Consider the following 22,818-nt stretch of genomic DNA (forward strand, 5'->3'; position numbering starts at 1 on the left):
CTTCTAGGGCTTTCTCTTTGCCTTCCTTTTCTTGCCCGATTTGCCAGTTTCAACAAGCAAAGCAATGGGCTCATCCTTTTTAATCATTTCTTCAACTCTTTGCAACATATTGATGAGCTCTTGCAAGCTGATGTTCAGCTTGTTCATGTTGTAGTTCATGATGAATGGATAAAAGGATGGAGGCAGAGAGTTGAGAATAGCATCGATCTGTGTTACCAGATCCAGCCCGGATCCAAGAACCTCCAGTTCATTGATATAACCCATCATCTGGAGACAATGGTCGTGAACTTGTTGGTTCTTGGACATCTGCGCGGTTATGAACTGTTTCAAGACCTTCTGTCGAGTAGAATGATTCTGCCCTTCGTACATTGTCTTAAGACTATCAAATATGTTATTGGCAAGTTCAATCTGATCGAACTGCCTTTGAATTGGATTGTCCAAAGAGACAATGATATAGCAGCGGGCAAGGGAGTTTTTCTCCTCCCATTCTTGGTATTCTCGTCTACGGGCCTCAGAAGCCCTATCTCCTGGATGATCCGGGTCAGGATTTTTTGCTACCTTATCCAACTTTTTAGAGGTTAAGACCAACACAAGGTTCCTGTACCAGTCGGCATAGTTTGGGCCCTTAAGCTTGTTGTCGTCAAAAAGCTTTGCAAAAGATCCGTTTGCCATTTTCTGATAAAAGAGCAAACATCAGACCACAACCTAACTTGATTCATGTTCATTACATAGATATGGATTTTAATCTATGTTCCATTTCCATTTATTCATCTCTGAGATTTCCCTCCTTTCTCAGTGATGGAGACTACGGGTTGTCTCTGGAAATGTGGGAAATCACATAGGGTGCATGGAGCCAACTGTTTCAGCTGCATAACCCCACCACCTTTCTGTTAAGGATCATATCCACTCATCATATGAGTTTTCCCTTTGGCTTCTGGCGGGTTTGTCGAAGCCCTCAAAATTAGTACTAATCCCACAATAAAATATTTGTAGTAAAAGTGGTACTAGGTCGAATCCCACAGGGAGCAAATCAGTAATCTCTTAGCCGAATGGATAAAGTAATTGTGTGGGAAAATTTAATAACTAAAATTAAATGAATAACAAACTAAACAAACAAGAGAAAAATCAATCTTACCGAATTCTGGTTCAAGGGTTTGGGTTGAATCGATTGGCCATCGATCCTAGGTACAATTAAGCATTCTTGCAATTCAAGCATTTAACCTTAGATTTACTAGGATAGCCATAATAAACATTGTGGTTTCCTAATTCAGTTGACCAAACCCAACATTCAATCAACACTTATCACCACTCAACTGGGTACGATAGCGTTCCATGATAAACAATGATAGCATTAAGATTTGTGAAAACAGTTAAACCAAAATAACAATAATTGAGATAGCTGCAATTATTGAATTTTGTTTCATTGATTCCTTTAGGTTGAACCATGATAAAACGTTGGTCAAAAGCTGTCACGAACAATTGACCCAAAAAGTTATCAACCTAATTGCTACTTGTACCATTATTCGTGACAATTACAGATCACCGAAATCATGGATAGCAATAGGAAAATCAACATTAATTCAGTTTGTCAAACTAATTAACATCAACATCCAATAAAAATATGCACAAGAATCAATGAATACTTGAATTAGAAAGCAAGAAAATAAAGTAACTACAGAACATTACAATGACATGATCGAACCTCCCCCCTTGAACCAGAAAAAGAAGCTTAGCTACTCATGATCTGCGCAATCTCCATGCTTTTCATAGCCGAACTACCTTCTTGAGCTTCTTGGCCTCTTGATGATCTGTTGGATCTTGGAATGAGTGATGCTAGAGCTGGTTTGCCCCCTCTTTATATAGCCAAAGGAGAGGGCTGTTTTCCAACTCCTTCTAGGAGATAATCTTATCTTTAGGGAGTCTTGATCTTATCTTCTTTGAACTAATCCTATCCTATCTCTTATCTAATCCCCAACCTTCTTATCCTTATAGGATTACATTCAAAGTTTAGATCTAATAAGACACTCTCCCTCTTGGGAGATTACATTCGAATTAGTACTCTAGACTCTTGTATCCGAGTTGGGCTTCTCTGCTACTTGGGCTGCTTCCAGGTTCTTCTGCGAGTTGGGCTTCAGCTGTTAAATGGGCCTGGCTGAGACGTTGCTCCAACTTCGGGCCCGGTTTTGTACTCGATGTGTACCAAATCAGTCAATACCCAAAACATAAAAGTTGTGGACCTTTCGTTCTTCTTTCTAATGCTTTTTGAATTGCCCAATTCAGAGTCCGGAATTATGAGTTAGGCCCAGATCACTGACTATCACCGAAACTGTGCAAAATCACCCAAATTGGCATGTTTCCTTCCAATTGCCTTCTTTATTGCCCTGAATCGAAATACAAGAGTAATGAGTGCATTTAAGTGTTAAAATAATGAAAAAATATGAAAATTAGGGGACAAAAATAGGGTTCTTTTCCATCTCATCAAATCCCCCCACACTTAAACTTTGCTCGTCCTCGGGCAAGGCAAAAACTCAAGTAACACAAAAGAAACCAACTACTGATTTTCAATATTTCTTTTTCTCTACATGAGGCCTAGTTCATCGCATGCTTTAGTTCATACTTGGCAACCTTTCCCTTTTCATCTCTTTCTCCCCTTTTTCTTGTCCAAGAGTGATCGCAAATCACCATTCCTCATGGTCCCAAGTTAAATCGATAGTCAAGGAGACAAGCCTTCCAGGGCTGAAACTCCTTGGACTGCACGGGTGCTCATTGCTTTTAACAAACCAATTCAGCCAGATGCAATTACTTTCCTTTGAATCAAAACAAGGTGTGCTTATTGCCATAAGCTTGCTATGTATCACATCTCCACCACTTAGTGTGAATTCCTAGGATCTGAAGGTGAGAATGGGGTTGGGGTTCTAGGGTGAGTGCATTTTATGCTCCATCTCACCCTTGCCTTCTTTTCAAGATGTGAGTGCATTTTATGCTCCATCTCACACATGCTTTCATTTCTAGATGTGAGTGCATTTTATGCTCCATCTCACACATGCTTTCATTTCTAGATGTGAGTGCATTTTATGCTCCATCTCACATTAGTCACGATTTTTTTTTTTTGCACAAGAATCATAGGGTTTCACTGCCTGATCCATGAATTCATTGATCGTGGTCTCTATATGCCTAACACAGCAAGTTCTAGAATAATCAACCCATGTTTGATAGATAATTATGTGAAAATCAATCAAACCCTTATGCATCTTGCCTATTGATCGATTAAAATCATGAGGTACCATATGCAGCCAAGAAAGATTCAGTTAGTCATGCTTGCATCCTATCTTATTTATTCAGCCTAAGCGCATGATTCATGATAAGTTGAAATCATTGAAGGATAAGTTTTCGGGAGAAGAAATTTTAAGAAGGTAAGGTATCCCAAATTTCCATCAGATTTCCCTAATCCCCCCACACTTAAGTTATACATTGTCCCCACTGTATGTGATTATGCATAAAGCAGAAGGATTTGGGGGTACTTTCCTGTTTGTCTTGTTGGGTTCCTGCTAAACACAAAAATCAAAACCAAACAAAATAACAAATTAACTAAACATAATGGGTTGCCTCCCAGAAGCGCAATTGTTTAACGTCGTTATGCTCGATGTTTTCCTTTGCTACTTTAACTCTCGTGGTTGCAGCTTTCGGTGTGCTCCCCTTCCATCCATCATGGGCGGGTTCAAATTTGGAATAGGGGCCTTGGTATCCAATTGTGCACTCGATTCTAACTCCTCATTCATATCTTTTTCAAAAATTTCCTACACAGTTGGATCAAAAGTGTCAACCGAATAGATCGAATGGTCTTCAATTGGGTACTTCATAGCTTCAAAAATATTAAATTTAATAGTCTCTCCATCACATTTGATAGAGAGGGTACCCTCATCCACATCTATTTTGGTCTTGGCCATTTTCATGAATGGTCTGCCTAATAGAAGTGGGGCTGAACTTTCGATCATGTCCTCCTCCATCTTCAAAATGTAAAAATTAGCTGGGAAAATTAAATCATTAACCTGCACCATTGCATTCTCAACAATCCCTTCTGGGTAGGCATTAGAACGATCAACTAATTGGATAACAGCTTTAATTTCCCTTAAAGGACCTAATCTCAAAGCATAGTAAATTGAGTATGGCATGACATTGATAGGGTGAACATACCTGGATCAGCATGTTTTTCTGGTAAGGTCCTCTTGATCACAACTGAAACGTTCTCTCTAACTCCTACCTTAATGGGGCTTTTGTTTGAGTCCTGTACCTCCTCTTCTTCTTGTCTTTTTTCTACCTTCCTTGGTGAGGTGGGTTCTAGCTGTAGTTCCTTCCCGCTTCTCAGCACCACTGCACTTACATTTTCCTTGGGGTTGACTACCGCTTCTGATGATAGTTTTCCGGAGCTCTGCGCCTCCAACTTACTAATGGAATTGGCAAGTTGGCTGATTTGGTTCCCCAAATTATGAATGCTTGCTCTTGTTTTTTGTTGAAATTGTTGAGTATTAGTAGCTAGAGCCTTAACTATATCTTCTAATGATGTACCTGAATTCGGGGGTTGGCCTTGCGCTGTGATGGGTGTTGAAAACTGGGGCTGTTGACTGAAAAAATGGGGCTGATACTGCTGCTGTCCTCCTGGGTTTCCGTAGCTTAGATTTGGATGATCTCTCCACCCTGAATTGTAGTAATTGGAGTAGGGATCATACTTTCGTTGGGGCTGCCCTGGGAATCCTCCTACGACATTTACTTGCTGCATCGATCCATCTTGTAATGATGGACACATGTCCGTAGGATGACCATGGATCGAACAGATACCACACACCCTAGCAGTTTGTAATTGTCCTACAGCTAGTTGCCTAACCAAAGCAGTTAAGTCAGAAATCTGGTTTTCTAAATTTGCATGGCTTACCTCGTTAACACTTCTAATGGTACCTTTTGTCCTTTTACCGAATTGCTGAGAATTTTCGGCCATATTGGAGATTAATTCCTTCGCCGCTTCAGGTGTCTTGTTCACTAGAGCTCCTCCACTGGCTGCATCGACCATACTTTATCCATGGGCTGAAGCCCTTCAATAGAAGTATTGGATTAACAATTGTTCAGGAATTTGGTGGTGGGGACAACTAGCAACAAGTTGCTTAAACCTTTCCCAATATTCATATAATGTCTCACCACCAAACTGCTGAACTCCACATATTTCTTTTCTTATATTCACAGTCCGGGATGCAGGAAAATATTTATCTAAAAATATCCAATTCATTTCATCCCATGTGCGTACAGAACCGGGAGGGAGAATATACAGCCAATCCTTTGCTTTATCTCTTAAAGTAAATGGAAAGGCTATGAGTTTTACCTGGTCCTCGGTCATACCGTGGGGTTTCATGCTTGAACAGACGACATGAAATTCCTTTAGATGTTTGTGAGGGTCCTCACCTGGGAAACCATGAAACATAGGTAATAATTGAATCAAACCAGATTTGAGTTCAAAGGCTACCTCAAGAGTGGGGTACGTGATGCATAAGGGTTGTTGGTTCATAATTGGTGCAGCCAACTCCCTTAATGTCCTCTCTCTATCAGCCATTCTTTCTACTTCTTCGAAGATGGAAAAATCACAAGTGGGTAGATCGATATCTGAGTTCACCCTTTTAGGTGAGCGATCCTTCCTTTGCTTTGCCTCCTTCCTTAAACGACGGGTGGTCCTCTCAATTTCGGGGTTGTACTGAAGTTCACCTCGTTGAGAAGCACGAGTCATAAACAAGAAGATAACAAAAGAAGGTAATAGCTAAGAAATTAACGTTGCTCCCCGGCAACGGTGCCAAAATTTTGGCGGGTTTGTCGAAGCCCTCAAAATTAGTACTAGTCCCACAATAAAATATTTGTAGTAAAAGTGGTACTAGGTCGAATCCCACAGGGAGCAAATCAGTAATCTCTTAGCCGAATGGATAAAGTAATTGTGTGGGAAATTTTAATAACTAAAATTAAATGAATAACAAACTAACTAAACAAGAGAAAATTCAATCTTACCAAATTCTGGTTCAAGGGTTTGGGTTGAATCGATTGGCCATCGATCCTAAGTACAATTAAGCATTTTTGCAATTCAAGCATTTAACCTTAGATTTACTAGGATAGCCATAATAAACCTTGTGTTTTCCTAATTCAGTTGACCAAACCCAGCATTCGATCAACACTTATCACCACTCAACTGGGTACGATAGCGTTCCATGTTAAACAATGATAGCATTAAGATTTTTGAAAATAGTTAAACCAAAATAACAATAATTGAGATAGCTGCAATTATTGAATTTTGTTCCATCGATTCCTTTAGGTTGAACCATGATAAAACATTGGTCAAAGGCTGTCACGAACAATTAACCCAAAAAGATATCAACCTAATTGCTACTTGTACCATTATTTGTGACAATTACGGATCACCGAAATCATGGATAGCAATAGGAAAATCAACATTAATTCAGTTTGTCAAACTAATTAACATCAATATCTAATAAAAATATACACAAGAATCAATGAATACTTGAATTAGAAAGCAAGAAAATAAAGTAACTACAGAACATCACAATGACACGATCAAACCTCCCCTCTTGAACCAGAAAAAGAAGCTTAACTACTCATGATCTATGCAATCTCCATGCTTTCCATAGCCGAACTACCTTCTTGAGCTTCTTGGCCTCTTGATGATCTCTTGGATCTTGGAATGAGTGATGCTAGAGCTGGTTCGCCCCCCTCTTTATATAGCCAAAGGAGAGGGCTGCTTTCCAACTCCTTCTAGGAGATAATCTTATCTTTAGGGAGTCTTGATCTTATCTTCTTTGAACTAATCCTATCCTATCTCTTATCTAATCCCCAACCTTCTTATCCTTATAGGATTACATTCAAAGTTTAGATCTAATAAGACACTCTCCCTCTTGGGAGATTACATCCGAATTAGGACTCTAGACTCTTGCTCCGACTTCGGGCATGGTTTCGTACTCGATGTGTACCGAATCAGTCAAAACCCAAAACATAAAAGTTGTGGACCTTTCGTTCTTCTTTCTAATGCTTCTTGAATTGACCAATTCGGAGTCCGGAATTGTGAGTTAGGCCCAGATCACTGACTATCGCCGAAACTGTGCAAAATCACCCGAATTGGCATGTTTCCTTCCAATTGCCTTCTTTATTGCCCTGAATCGAAATACAAGAGTAATGAGTGCATTTAAGTGTTAAAATAATGAAAAAAGATGAAAATTAGGGGACAAAAATAGGGTTCTTTTCCGTCTCATCAGCCTCTGTCAGACAAGGTTCAGAGCCGTTTTCAGGTAAACCTTTCTGTCCAGTGAGTGCTTACCCATCATATTCGTGAACGCCAAGGTACCGTGAGAGAGTTCCCATTTTCTGGTGAAGCCCCTCCCACATCGGTCTATGACGCCCCTATAATCTTATGAAACACTTAGACAAGCCCAACAGCAAATGGATAGCTCAATTTTTGGTGCGTTTCCTCATTACTGAAGGACTCATCCTCATGCTAATGATGGAAGGCCTTTAGAGAGTTCATCATATGAATCTTCTATCACTTGCACTCATATTAGCTAGAGGGAACAGTTAATTATGCCCTAGTTTGATTTAGGTCAAACCAAAGTGGCTCCCACTGACTTTCATAAAGTCAGATTTCGGTGGGCCTTAAATTGGCAGGGATAAATTGATGAGGTGTGGGGCCCACCACTGAGGGAGGTCATCCAATAACCAAAAGGGACACCATGGCAATGATATGCATTCAGCCATGGTGTGTGCAAGAGCCACTGTCGAATGAGCATGGGCCCAACACTTATGGCCCATGTACGCAGCACATCATACATCCATACATCTCATGCAGGGATAAATTGATCCAATCAATTAATTATCTGTAAGGCCCATTGGAAGCCCGTTAAAAATCCATAATATTAACCATTAATATTATCTAGGTATATGGGATGAATTAGGGTTACCCAGTTCGGCCCATATAGCTTTATCCTTTGAAGTGGGCTTTTAGCAGTTTTAACTATTTAAAATTGGGCCTTTACAGGTTGGGCCGAATTAACCATTTAATTAAATATCAATCCTTAGGCCCATTAGTGGGAAAAATATGGCTGACTTTCAGCCTTGTTAAACCCTAGATTTGGTCCAAACAGTTTGAACCAATCTTGGTTCGAATGGGTCTAAGGTTTGATCTTTAATTAAATCTTTAATTCAATAAAATAATCTGAAATTAAATAAATGATAAAAGAAAATCATGAATCAGTTAATCAGGGCTGTTCGCACACTCCATCCTGCAAAACAGAGGTTAGATCACAGATTGTAGTTTAACAAACTGCAAATCGCAGATTTTATGTCTCCCATCTGCGAAATCTCCTTTTCTGCGCCACCATCTTCAATCCAAAAATAAAAATAAATAGAAATCATATTTCTATTAATAATTACATCAGACCGAATGCCTATACATTGAGTCTAAAAAAAAAAAAAAATTATTTACAGACCATTTGTAATAAATTAATCAAGAAACTACAAATCTTGCAGTTCTCCCTGCGCAAATCAAGAATTCGATCTCCTCTTGTACGAACAACCCATAAATCAAGAAAATCATAAAGAACTATTCTGAACAGTAATCAGATTTATATAAAATTAATTTCAGATTATTTGCCCATCAATTTTGGGAACAAATTTCCCAAAACCCATATCTGCGCAAATTGGGTAGAATGCCTTTTCCCTATTTGCGTAGGTTCAAATCTGAAACAGAATGGTTCAATACTTGAACCATGGCTCTGATACCACTGAAGGGATAGGAAATCCATCACATGGACACCCAATGATTGCGGAATAAGGGGGCGAATTTCAAAAATTTTTCTCTCCCTTCAACTGGGAATCGAATTCCCCATTTAGAAAATCATATTTTCAAGGATCATTCTTGAACCATAAACTGAACCAGATCTAAACCAAAAGGAGTAGGGAGAGATAATAGTTGATACAGAGAAGTAGTATCTCCCAATGGAGGTGTTCACGCCCAAGGAAGGATCCAAAATCTGCTCCCACTGAAGATGGCGCAGTGCAAGGTGGAGCAGAATCAGAAGTGTTCTTCCAAAAGAACTTGACCCTTCGCAAGAATCAACTGGATGGCTTGTGAATACAACTCCCACCAATCTTTTCTCCAAAAGATTGGTATTAAGATCCAATCTTGATTTCTCCCAAGAACTGGAGATCGAACTGCTGTAGGCGGCGGCTGCAAAAGGATGCAGCAAGAGAGTATTTGTAGGGTGCAGAATTCTCTCTTCTAGTAATCTCAGCTCTGAAGACAAGAGTGTGTAGCTTGCATGTCTAAAGGCTGCCGCCCCCTTCTCCTTTTATAATCTTAAAGGGATCAACTCCTAATCCCATTAGGAGTTGCTAACCCAAATCATATTTGGATTAGTAGTCCCTTTAAGATAAGAGACAACCCTTATCTTATCTGCAGATTAGATCAGCCATCTCCTAATCTAATTAGGAGGTTTCTAGATCTAAATCTCATTTAGATCTTGGACTCTCTAAGTGGATAGGGTCTGGGCCCAATCCTATCAGTTGATCCATCTCAGAATTTACCCCTTAAGTGATTAATCAAATTAGCTCAGTTCGAAATGGGCTTAGGGCCCATTTAAGGTTATGTATTCATTTAGCCTTTCAAACTACTGCCCAGTTGGGCTTCCTTGTATAGCGTGGGACCCAAACATTGATCTACACATCAGCCACATGGGTTCGGCCCGGCCTTTGTTACATGGCATGGCCGAATACACTGTTATGGACAGTGCACCCCTTGAAAACCCATTAGATGGGCTCTATGGGCCCAACACTTACCCTAAGTGGTCCTTGGGCCAAGCCACCTTGTAACACCCAGGGACTATGGGTAGATGCAATTAGCCCATCAGGTATTATCCTCAATGGTCTTATACTTAACCTCTCAGCCCATAATGATCATACACTGCCCGACAAGAGAGGACCTCTCCCTCGGCTGCAAAGAACAGTGTTGCACTCTCTGCTTATATGGATCCCGGGAATTAAAACCTTTTGCAAATCATTTCGAAACCATAATATATATACTTTTATATCTCATATAAAATATATTTTGCAAAACAAATCTCAACGATTGAAATCGGCTGCCGGTAGTCTTGGTTTCCATTAGTGAGAGTGCATCCCTGATCATTACCTTTGTCCGACAAAGGGGTTGATCCTATCACTATGATCACCCACTCAAATGAATTCTCAGACTGTCCCAACATACCAATGTTTTGACCCCTACTAAGGATCTCACTGATTGGTACATCAAAGATAGCCTAATCCGACACCCAGTGCAGTATCATAATCGAGTCTAGGGGTCGGGTGTAACTTTCCAGTTTTGCCCATCAATCTCCAAGGTCCAGAGCAATACTAGAAATCTGGTCCAGTTCAAAGATTCAATTAATCCTACACTATATGTGATGTGTGGCTCATTGTGACACTAGCAAGTGCACTAGCCGTTCAAGTAATAAAGTAGTGAGTGAAGTATCGTTCCCACGAGGATTTAGAAAACAATTACCAATACTAAATTGAGCACTTCTTATCTGATCAACAAATAAATCAAAACTTTAATGAAAGCTAAAAAAATCCTAAATTAAAATCTATCTAAATCATTGGTCCAATTGCCTTCAATTCAGGTTAGAAGAGTAAGCAGTAAATGTCAATCTCAGAATTCAGCAATCTATCAATTTGGATCATTCGAATGAATCATGATTGAGCCTTGGTTTGGTGAAACCCCAAGGTCATGAACAGCCTCTCTCAAGCGCATGTTCATCCTATGCATGAGTGACGGTTCTTCTATCTCTAGCAAGAATCTAATCCCCATGCATGCATTTCTTCAAACACTTCTAAGGCATCAATTCAAATCTGAATTGATCACCAACTGAATTGTGCAAGTTATCTCTAACCTTGCACTCAATTCAGTTCTTGAATAGTAGATCTGAATTCTTAGAGTCTCTCTCAAGCACTCTAGGAATTCCAAGCTATAGATTAATTCGCCCAATCTGAAAATTGCAGATCTAAATTCTCTTTCAAGCAATTCAGATCTTGCAATCTCAGATCTGAGAATTCAGATCTGAGTTTTGAAGGTTAGTTGGCCGAATTAATCTACAATCACACCCTTATTCAAGAAACTTCAAGTACAATGCATGACCATTTGAATGAATCAAAATGAATTAAATTGCTGAACTGAAATTTTACAAGCTGAAATACATCAAGGAAGAATGGAAACAAGGAGAAAGAAGAAAGAACATATAACTAAGAAACTGAATTCAAATCAAAAGAGAATGAAACTACAAATGATTTATTACAAAAGATCTTTGAATCACAAACCCTCAATTCGAACTCACCTTCTTCTTCTAGCTTGCTTGTCTTGAACTTCCTTCAGCCCTTCTTCTTCTTCTTCCTTGCGCCTAGCCTTCTTCTCTTCTCTTCTCTCAAGGTGGCCGAACCTCTAAGAGTGGGAGAGCCTTCCTCTCAAGCAATTGAACAACTTTATCCCCTCCTAGAGGCCTCCTTATATAGTTTTTCAAGGGGGCTCTTGCCCCTTCTTGAAGCCTCTAGAATGGGGTGTATTACACCCCTTATGAACCTTCTAGAGTGCTCCCTCCTTCTCTTCAAGAAACATCTAGGAGTTGCCGCCCCTAGCTCCCTTTGGGCTGCTATTTGGGCTACAAATTAGCTTGCTTTTGAGCTCAAGTGGGCTACACTCTAGGCTGTTATTTGGGCTAAAAATGGGCTGGGCCGAAATTTCCTTCTTGCTAGGCTTCTTCCCTTGGATTTTTCAAAGAGTTTCACTTGCTCTTCTTGGGCCGAATGAAATTCTCTTGCTCTCATGACTGGGCCGGGCTGAACTTGATAAATTTTGGGTTTTCTTTTCTTGCTTTTGCCTTCTTTTTGTTGATTTGGCTCCCCCTGAAATCTTTCTTGCAATCAAGCTAAATTAAGGCAAAAATTAATAAAACCGACATAAAAATCCATGCTAAAGTCATCAAAAATTATAGATAAATTGTAAGTTCATCAAATACCCCCACACTTAAGCTTTTGCTTGTCCTCAAGCAACGACATCAGCCATAAACTTAACATTCCCCCCTTCTGTTCTCACCATTTACCTGGTGAACTTTTTTTTTTTAAGATAGAAATTCATTGAGTAGTCGGGGAACTTTTGTAAGTGCTCAACTCTTATTCTTGTAAATTACCATTTAAGATATGTATCAGATCCGAGGAAAGGAGAATATGAATTTCATCATAGTCTAGCCTTCACTCCTAATTCATATATAAATCAGCTCCTTAATTGTCAAGGTTAATAATCAAATTTCACTAAGTTTCACATCTGTAACTAAATCTCAATGAGAGTTCAACTTTAGAGTGCCCCTTTGAACCTCGGTTGTCACCACAATTACTTATTTCTAAGGGTGAGTGCATCTTATGCTCCATCTCACCCTTTTCTTTTTTTTTTTCTTTTCGGTGTGAGTGCATTTTATGCTCCATCTCACACACTTTTCTCTCTCTTTTTTTTTTTTTTTTTTTTTTTTTTTTTTTTTTGGTGTGAGTGCATCTTATGCTCCATCTCACACTGGTCACTTACTTGAGGTAGGACTCATGTTCTGAGCTGCTAGTTTTACTATTTAGCTCAAAATAGCGGAGTCAATTTGGGCTTTTGTCCTTCTTTGCAATTATTGAACCTCAAGAATCAACACTTCAGATGTGCACTAGCTTTCTTGACCATTAACAATGAAATCAAGGGCTTCCATACACATGAAGGAAGTTAGGGCTAGTCATGCTGAAAGGCATATTCAGCTCCCCTTTTCTCATGCATATATCAAATTGGGTCATTCACAAGAATAAAAACTTAACAAGTACATCAGTCTCCCTCAATTCATTGAATTCCTTCTAAAAAAAATCATTAAATAAATAGTAATGAACTTGAGAGGTTCCAGTCTTTTTTTTAGGGTGCATGGTTTCAGCCCCCATACCCTAGCCTTGGGCTCACTCCCCCACACTTAAGATGAACATTGTCCTCAATGTTCGTAGTGTTAGGCAGTAACAATAAAACTAGCAAGAGCATCATCAAGTAATAGGAGGTATTTAGAGGACTTCCCTGAAGATCATTCTTAAATTTTGCAATATGTTGTCGGTGGAAAACTTCTTCTGCTAGAAATCACTTGCAAACTAGAAGAGGAGATCAGTATCTTTATTCAATTAAATTCTAAGAAAAACTAACTAAACTTTAAATGCTATGAAAAATAAAAACAAAAAGTAAGTAAGACAGTTTATGACTAAGTATCTGAATTGGGAATTCTCCCAACAGCCTTTTGTTCCCTTGGGTTTACCATGGTGTTACTAGGTAAGGTACCCGGAGCCCTTTCTGAAATCATCTGTGCCAGCTGCCCAACCTGAGTTTCCAAGTTCCTTATCGATGTTTCATTTTTCTGAAATCTATTTTCCGCACTAGCTATGAACTTGGTCATCAGCTCCTCCAAGTTAGATTTCAGTTCTGGCTGATAGAAGTTTTGGTGGAAAGGCTTAGGTGCATGCTGATTCAGGTGGCCTCTCCATCCGGGGTTATGGGCATGATGGTACTGATTTCCTGGCTGTCTTGTAAGGTTGCCAACAAAGTCTACTTGTTCTGTGGACTGAAAAGACTGACTGCCAACTTGGAATTCAGTGCTATCATGGCCTCCCCCACACTTATCATACTGTACATGCATAGCTGCCATCTGCATCTCATCAAATTTTTTGCTAAGTGCTCCTATTTGTGCAGAGAGAGCTGTGTATGTATCCACATTATGAAAGCCATGCTGCTTTCTAACTGGTGTCCTTTCTGAATGCCATTGGTAGTTATTGGCTGCCATCTCCTCGATGAGTGCATGGGCAACCTCGGGAGTCTTATTGTTTATGGAGCCCCCAGCTGCTGCATCTAAGATGGTCTTGTTTGAATCGGTCAGACCATTATAAAATGTTTGCACTTGCAGCCAAATCGGAAGGCCATGGTGAGGAGCCCTCCTTAGTAGCTCCTTGTAACGTTCCCAGGACTCATAGAGAGATTCCCCCTCTTGCTGGAAAAAAGTAGTGATGTCATTCCTCATTTTAGCAGTTTTAGAAGGGGGAAAATATTTAGAGAGAAAACGGCTGGCCATTTCGTCCCACGTAGCTATTGATCCTGCCGGTAACGAATTCAACCAAGCTTTGGCTTTATCCTTCAAAGAAAATGGGAATAACCTCAGCCGGATGGCATCATCACTTACCCCATTGTGTTTGAAGGTGTCACAGATTTCCAAGAAGTTAGCAATATGGGCATTCGGATCCTCATGGGCCATACCACAAAACTGAACCATATTTTGTATCATTTGGATTATGGCCGGTTTAATTTCGAAGTTATTGGCAGCAATAGTTGGCTTGATAATGCTGGAGACAGTCCCGGTGAGGGTGGGCTTGGCATAATCCATCATAGTTCTTTGTTCAGCCATTTCTTGTGCTTCTTGTCTGACTTGCTTAGCAGCTCTCAAACGGACACGGAGAGTCCGTTCAATCTCCGGGTCGTAAAGGATCTCTTCCAGTTCAGGTCTGCTTGTCATAAACTGTAAAGGTCAAAGCAATAAAAAGGCCAATATTCACAAAAGAAAATAAATAACTAATCCTATTACAACTAAAAATGTAAAGTGAAGTATTGGAATATACAAACCTACATCCTAAAATAAATAAATGCAGCTAACTAAAAGCAGATCAACATCTTATTCAATATACAGAATTCAGTAGCAATTTACAAACAGGTCTGAATTTAGTAATCTCTGAGTAGAACAACAGTTTACAAATTCCTCTTCCTTATATTGCTGAAATCAGGGACGGGATTTAATTTCACAGATCTAAACTGCTGAGAGCTGAAATCTCAGTAGCTACTGAGAACAGTAATATACAATTCTGAAATCTTAGCAGCTACTGAGGACAGCCAAATGCGGATCAGCAGTGATTGTGTTTAGGTCTGAGTTTCATATTAAAAGGCTCTTCTGTGCTACTGAAGGTCAATACACTAAACTGAAATCAATGTACAAAGGATTGTGAGATAGTAATTCAGACATCAGTTCTACACAAAATTGAGATCAGCTCTGAAATCTCAGAAGCCACTGAGAACAACAATAAATATAATAGCAGCTGCTGATAACAGTACAGTTGTGCTCAGGTCTGATTTCCATATTGGAAGGCTACTAAATATCAGATCTGAGCCCACTGTTTTGATGAGCTATGCATCACCAAACACTAGATGGAGTAGCCATACTAAAACTGAGCAATTCAGCAGGATAACCTACTGATATCAGCAATGAAACATGCTGTATACAGATCTGCACAAAACCGAAATCAATCAGTAGTAAAAAGATCTGAAATCAGACCTGTATTCACCATGGTGTGGCTGCTGGGATCTGATTTTCTTTTTCTTTTCTTTTTCTATTTTTCTTTTCTTTACTTTTTTTTTTTTAAATGAAGAAAACTAAATCAAAATACAGCAATGCAACCAAAATCTTTTTGGATGAGTGCAGGTCTGATTGATGAATGCAATTCAGATCTGAACTCATTTTGAGATTTATTTATTTATTTATTTATATATTTTTTTTAGAACCAAAAGAAGAAGAGAAATTTGATTTGCATAAACTACATTAAAACTGAAACTAAGGATGGAACAATCAAGTATCAAGAGAAGAAACATGGCTCCATCAATGTAGCCCTTGATGGAATATACACTTATTGGAATGTAGTACACACGGCTGCACACACCCATTCAGATCTGCTAGACTTTCTATTCATGCACAGCTGAAATCAGAGCTATCTATCTTAAAAAATAAAATAAAATTTCAAAGATCAGCCCAGGACAATTCACAATGCCAATTTAGTAATGTTAATTGTAATACAAACCTGTTCAAAACCTGCCCTGGTTCAGTCTTGCTGTAGCAAGTCTGCTATAGTAGCCCTGCTATAGGTCTGAACTCTAATAGAAAAATGGTGTGGAAGTGCCACTTTTCATGAAATCTCTTGAGGCATAAAAAAAAAATCTCAGATTAAATATACTTTTCTTCAACCAAATCAGCTCAGATAGATCGGAGTACAAGTTATTTAATACAGCAAAGTATGCCCTGTATCCTGCTCTGTTCACAACCCCAGTTCAGATCTAGGTGATTGCAGATCCGAATTTCTTCAACCATGACTATCCAATTGTTTTTGGGAGATAGCAGATTTTTTTGTAGGGTGTATTGGGGTGACGATAACCCCCAATTATCCTTTAAATTTACATCAGTTCAGGTCTGAGTTCAAGAGAACTCAGATCTGAACTGTTGCAGATCTGCTACAGCAGAACTCAGATCTGAACTCAGATCTGAGTTCTGTTCCGAATCCTTGGTTTCCATTCTTTCTGTTATATGGTTCTTTCTCTCTCTCTTTTTTTTTCACTATATATATATTTTTTTTCTTTTTGTAATGAAAGAAAGAATAATAAAGGGCTGAGAACAGATTTTTTTTTTTTTTTTTTGAGTATTGCAGTTCTGCTATAGCAGAGTTCAGGTCTGAACTCAAGTCTGAGTTCGGATCTGAAATCTCAATTGCCTTACCTTCAGTTATTTCTACCAAATTGCCTTTGAGGAGTAGCAGAAGTGCCCTAGGGTGAATTGGGGTGGTGATGACACCCAATTCCCCTCAAAATTGCATCAGTTCAGGTCTGAGTTCAGAGGAACTCAGATCTGAACTGTTGCAAATCTGCTGTAGCAGAATTCAGATCTGAACTCAGATCTGAATTCTGATTCGAATTCTCAATTGCTCCTCTTGTTGTTCAAAAGATCTCTTTTGTTTTTTTCATTTTATATATATATATTTTTTTCTTTTTGTAATGGAAAAAGAAATAAAATTCTGAAACACAAGCAATTCTTTTCGGCTGAGTGCTGCAGATCTGAAATCTACTGATCTGAGTGCCGAATGCAACTCAGATCTGCAACACTCATGTTTATGTGAATTTTTTTTTTTTCTTTTTGAAGGGAACAACACCAAGATTGAATAGAAATCAAATATGTCTTTATTAAAATGAAACTGAAACCAGAAAAAAAAAGTAATCTACTTAAGAAAGAAGAAACATAACTACAGTAGTACAGCAGTTGCAGTCCAAGCTGAAATGAAAAAGTTAGCAAATTAACCCAACTATGAGTGCAATGCTGAATGAGATCAGATTAAGAATGCTCAATGTTTCCTAATATTGTTTCTCTAAATCCCTGGCAACGGCGCCAAAAACTTGATGTGTGGCTCATTGTGACACTAGCAAGTGCACTAGCCGTTCAAGTAATAAAGTAGTGAGTGAAGTATCGTTCCCACGAGGATTTAGAAAACAATTACCAATACTAAATTGAGCACTTCTTATCTGATCAACAAATAAATCAAAACTTTAATGAAAGCTAAAAAAATCCTAAATTAAAATCTATCTAAATCATTGGTCCAATTGCCTTCAATTCAGGTTAGAAGAGTAAGCAGTAAATGTCAATCTCAGAATTCAGCAATCTATCAATTTGGATCATTCGAATGAATCATGATTGAGCCTTGGTTTGGTGAAACCCTAAGGTCATGAACAGCCTCTCTCAAGCGCATGTTCATCCTATGCATGAGTGACGGTTCTTCTATCTCTAGCAAGAATCTAATCCCCATGCATGCATTTCTTCAAACACTTCTAAGGCATCAATTCAAATCTGAATTGATCACCAACTGAATTGTGCAAGTTATCTCTAACCTTGCACTCAATTCAGTTCTTGAATAGTAGATCTGAATTCCTAGAGTCTATCTCAAGCACTCTAGGAATTCCAAGCTATAAATTAATTCGCCCAATCTGAAAATTGCAGATCTGAATTCTCTTTCAAGCAATTCAGATCTTGCAATCTCAGATCTGAGTTTTGAAGGTTAGTTGGCCGAATTAATCTACAATCACACCCTTATTCAAGAAACTTCAAGTACAATGCATGACCATTTGAATGAATCAAAATGAATTAAATTGCTGAACTGAAATTTTACAAGCTGAAATACATCAAGGAAGAATGGAAACAAGGAGAAAGAAGAAAGAACATATAACTAAGAAACTGAATTCAAATCAAAAGAGAATGAAACTACAAATGATTTATTACAAAAGATCTTTGAATCACAAACCCTCAATTCGAACTCACCTTCTTCTTCTAGCTTGCTTGTCTTGAACTTCCTTCAGCCCTTCTTCTTCTTCTTCCTTGCGCCTAGCCTTCTTCTCTTCTCTTCTCTCAAGGTGGCCGAACCTCTAAGAGTGGGAGAGCCTTCCTCTCAAGCAATTGAACAACTTTATCCCCTCCTAGAGGCCTCCTTATATAGTTTTTCAAGGGGGCTCTTGCCCCTTCTTGAAGCCTCTAGAATGGGGTGTATTACACCCTTTATGAACCTTCTAGAGTGCTCCCTCCTTCTCTTCAAGAAACATCTAGGAGTTGCCGCCCCTAGCTCCCTTTGGGCTGCTATTTGGGCTACAAATTAGCTTGCTTTTGAGCTCAAGTGGGCTACACTCTAGGCTGTTATTTGGGCTAAAAATGGGCTGGGCCGAAATTTCCTTCTTGCTAGGCTTCTTCCCTTGGATTTTCCAAAGAGTTTCACTTGCTCTTCTTGGGCCGAATGAAATTCTCTTGCTCTCATGACTGGGCCGGGCTGAACTTGATAAATTTTGGGTTTTCTTTTCTTGCTTTTGCCTTCTTTTTGTTGATTTGGCTCCCCCTGAAATCTTTCTTGCAATCAAGCTAAATTAAGGCAAAAATTAATAAAACCGACATAAAAATCCATGCTAAAGTCATCAAAAATTATAGATAAATTGTAAGTTCATCAGTATGTGCCTAGGGTCTCACCCCGGTAGCTGAGACAAGCCACCCCAGCCGACTTGGTGGCACCACAGTGTCAGCCTTGTCAGGATAGGTCTCCCCAGACTGACCCACTGGCTGTGAACATTCTAAAATAACACGAGTCTCATTAAGTGTCCAGTTTAAGGGTATTACACAGAAACACACCAAAGGACATGAATCAAATATGCACTTTTATTCATTTACAATAAACTCATAAAGTACATCATTTTGATTGAAGCTAAGGGCATACAAAACTGTCTAACAGGCTCATTGCCATTTTAGGTTAAACCTTTGTCTGGTAAGTGTAGACCCGTCATATCGTGAGCCCCAAGGTACCGTGAAAGAGTTTTCCATTTTAGGATAAGCCCTTCCCACTAGTTCTTGGGAAGAACACTGTTGATTCTACTCCATCCTACACTGTGCCATCTTCAGTGGGAGCAGTCTTTGGATCCTTCCTTGGGCGTGAACACCTTCGTTGGGAAATATTACTTCTCCGTATCAAGTATAATTCTCTCCTATTCCTTTTGGTTCAGATCTGGTTCAGTTTAAGGTTCAAAAATGATCCTTGAAAATATGATTTTCTAAATAGGGAATGTGATTCCCAACTCAAGCAAGAAAAAACTAACTTTCCTACCGATTTTTAAATTCAACTCTCCTTCCTCTTTCTCTACAAATATTCTAGGTTAACTATTGCAAACCATTAAATCAACACAACCAAGTTACACTCAACTCATCTATCAGCCAATCCAATTCTTGCTACTGCAAACCAGGTCGTAAATCAGGGAAAACCTCTCTCTTTTTTTCTTTTTTTGGAGTGAGTGCATTTTATGCTTCGTCTCACTTTTGGATCACTCGGTCAATAGGTGCATTTTATGCTTCATCCTACTATTGAATTTGTTGGATAATAGGTGCATTTTATGCTCCATCCTACTATTGAATTGCTTGGTTGGTAGGTGCATTTTATGCTCCATCCTACCATTGAATTACTTGGTTGGTAGGTGCATTTTATGCTCCATCATAAAAACTCAGTTTAGGTGTACTCCCTATGATCTCCTTTTGCAGATTGGCCACATCAGTTTCCTTATCATCCTTCTAGGTCTTACCAATTGTCTTCCTGCTTCCTAAAGCTAAGGCACTTACTTGCTCTTTTGCATTCTTCTCCGTATTGCTGGGCAGCTGTTCCTCTTTTCTTTCCGACAACATATGCACAATTTGCCCCACTTGAACTTATAAGTTCTTAATCGATGCTTCATGGCTTTGGAACCTTGCTTCAATGGCATTAATGAACTTAGAGATCATTTCCTCCATATTGTTCTTTTTTTCTTGTGGGGGCGGCTGTGGTTGGAAACCCATGGGTGCCTTTTGCTGATTGTTACTCCATGAAAAGTTCGGGTGATTCCTCCACCCTAGGTTGTATGTATTGGAGTATGGGTTGAAGTTTGACCTGCCAACATGAGAGATAAAATTAGCATTCTCATGGGAAATAAAAGGACTATTTAATTGACAATCAAAATTAGTATGTCCTATTTGACCACATAAATCGCATGAGATGCTAGATGGTGTATTCATGGCTGCAATACTAAAATTATCCTATCTCTTATTTAGGTTGGCAATTTGTGCAGATAGGGATGCAAAGGAATCAATGTGGTGTACTCCCCTCTGATTGGTTCAATCATTGCTCCATTGGTAGTTGTTTGACACCATCTCCTCTATTAGGTCATAGGCTTCCTCTGGTGTTCTTCTCATGATAGTGCCACTTACGGCTACATCAATAATAGATTGATTAGGGGGGGTAATGCCATTATAAAAGGTCTGATTTTGATACCAAACTGGTATTCCATAGTGAGGATACTCCCTAAGCATCTCTTTAAATAAAGAAGGGTTCTTTCTATTCAAGATCGAATCTTGCTAGTCCTTCTCTTCTAGTGTGTGTCATGCACTAATAAATCTGAACCAACAAGAATTCAAATGAAATAAAAATAATAACAGAAATAAAAACAGAAATAAAAGGTCAAAATTAATCAAGGTTAACAAATTCTAATATTATTGTAGGATTAAATCCCCGGCAACGGTGCCAAAAACTTGATAGCTATAAATATATAACCCTAGCAAGTGCACTAGTTATCAAGTAGTATAAAAATATCATTCCCACGGGATTTAACAAAATAAGTATTAGAACCATAGTCTTCCCTAATTATTTGGACAATCAAAATTCAGATATGAGCAAAAACTACTGAAAATAAAAACTAGAAGAAGAAAATTAGAAGCAAAGGGTGATCATAAACTGAATATGCAATGGATGAAATCGCTAGGTCTTTTAGGTCCACCTAACCAATGTAATGAATATTAATGGATTCAATTAACCAAGATTATTTGTCAATCCCATAAGCTGAGGTCTTTCCAATTTTATTTAATATTCTCTCTCGAGATATACTAAACCTACACCCATCAGGTAACCCTTCGATCTCTTGAGTAGAGCTCTCAAGATGGGAGTGCATTAAGTCTAAGAAAACAATTAAATTCAGATGAATCATGTATATATATCTCTATATATCATTCAATTCACACTATGAATTATTTAGTTGATTATGTGGATTCATCTCTCGATTCATTCACATAACTCAAATCAATTAAGAGGTGACCAAGCTCTTAATTGCATTAAGCACAATAATTTATAGACTATATGGAAATCACAATCATGGATAAATCACAGAGATAAAAATATATTCATTAACATGGTTTAGGCTTTCCACAGTCTTAGCAAGAAACAAATCAGTTCATGATAAAAGAATTAAAGCAAACAAAGGGAAAGAAAGAACTCTTGAATTCGCCCATGGTGCTGAGATATCCTCTTCTTGCCGCCACCTTCTTCTTGAAGTTTCTTGAATTCTTGACCCATTCTTGACTGATTTCTCCTTGCTTCTTGATTCAATCCCCAAGATTGAGTGATTGTGTGATGCCTAAAGTTGGTTCTTCCCCTCCTTTATATAGCTTAAGGAGAGGGGGTGGTCTCCTACTTCCTCTTGAAGTTTATCTTACAAGAATAGAAAGTCTTTTCTAATCCTACTTGAGGGGATAGGAAATCCATCGTATGGATGCCCAAGATTGCAGAATAAAGGGGGTGAATTTCAAAAAAATTTCTCTCCCTTCAACTGGGAATCGAATTTCCTATTTAGAAAATCATATTTTCAAGGATCATTCTTGAACCATAAACTGAACCAGATCTGAACCAAAAGGAGGAGAGAGAGATAATACCTGATACTGAAAAATAATATCTCTCAATGGAGATGTTCACACCCAAGGTAGAAACCAAAATCTGCTCCCACTGAAAATGGCGCAGTGCAAGGTGGAGCAGAATCAGCAATGTCCTTCCTAAGAACTTGATTCTTCCCAAGAATCACATGGACGGCTTGTGAATACAACTCCTACCAATCTTTTTCCCAAAAGATTGAAATCAAGATCCAATCATGATTTCTCCCAAGCAATGGAGATCGAACCGCTATAGGCAGTGGCTGCAGGAAGGAGGCGGCTAAAGAGTATTTGCAGGGTGCAGAATTCTCTCTTCTGTGATCTCAGCTCTGAAGACAATACTTGAGTCTATTGGATGCCGTATCTAAAGGCTGCCACCCCCTCTTCCTTTTATAAACGTAAATGAATCAGCTCCTAATAGACATACGCAGACTTGCGATGAGCTTCTGACACACATGCACCTGCGATGAGATTTGGACATGTGCAGATCTGCAATGAGTTCAAATCCATTACAGAACCATGAAGCATAGAATTACTACAGACCGAGAATAAATATTAGAAACTCGTACATCTTTAAATTATGTGCATGACAGGATGCTTCGAGGGCCTAATAAGGGCACACAAACTA

At 38.8% G+C, this 22,818-nt stretch overlaps 2 non-coding genes across 2 annotated transcripts; both read left to right on the forward strand.

The window, feature by feature from the left end:
- The first annotated feature begins 5,123 nt into the window (after positions 1-5,123).
- On the forward strand, positions 5,124-5,230 carry LOC148848836 (small nucleolar RNA R71). The gene has a single exon (XR_016101612.1). It is a non-coding gene; the product is annotated as a small nucleolar RNA R71 (small nucleolar RNA).
- Positions 5,231-14,055: 8,825 nt separating this feature from the next.
- On the forward strand, positions 14,056-14,162 carry LOC148848837 (small nucleolar RNA R71). The gene has a single exon (XR_016101591.1). It is a non-coding gene; the product is annotated as a small nucleolar RNA R71 (small nucleolar RNA).
- The last annotated feature ends 8,656 nt before the right edge of the window (positions 14,163-22,818 follow it).

The sequence above is a fragment of the Nelumbo lutea genome, chromosome 6 (assembly GCF_056320005.1).
Source record: "Nelumbo lutea isolate HS-2025 chromosome 6, American lotus-T2T, whole genome shotgun sequence".
In the NCBI taxonomy this organism is placed as follows: Eukaryota; Viridiplantae; Streptophyta; class Magnoliopsida; order Proteales; family Nelumbonaceae; genus Nelumbo; species Nelumbo lutea.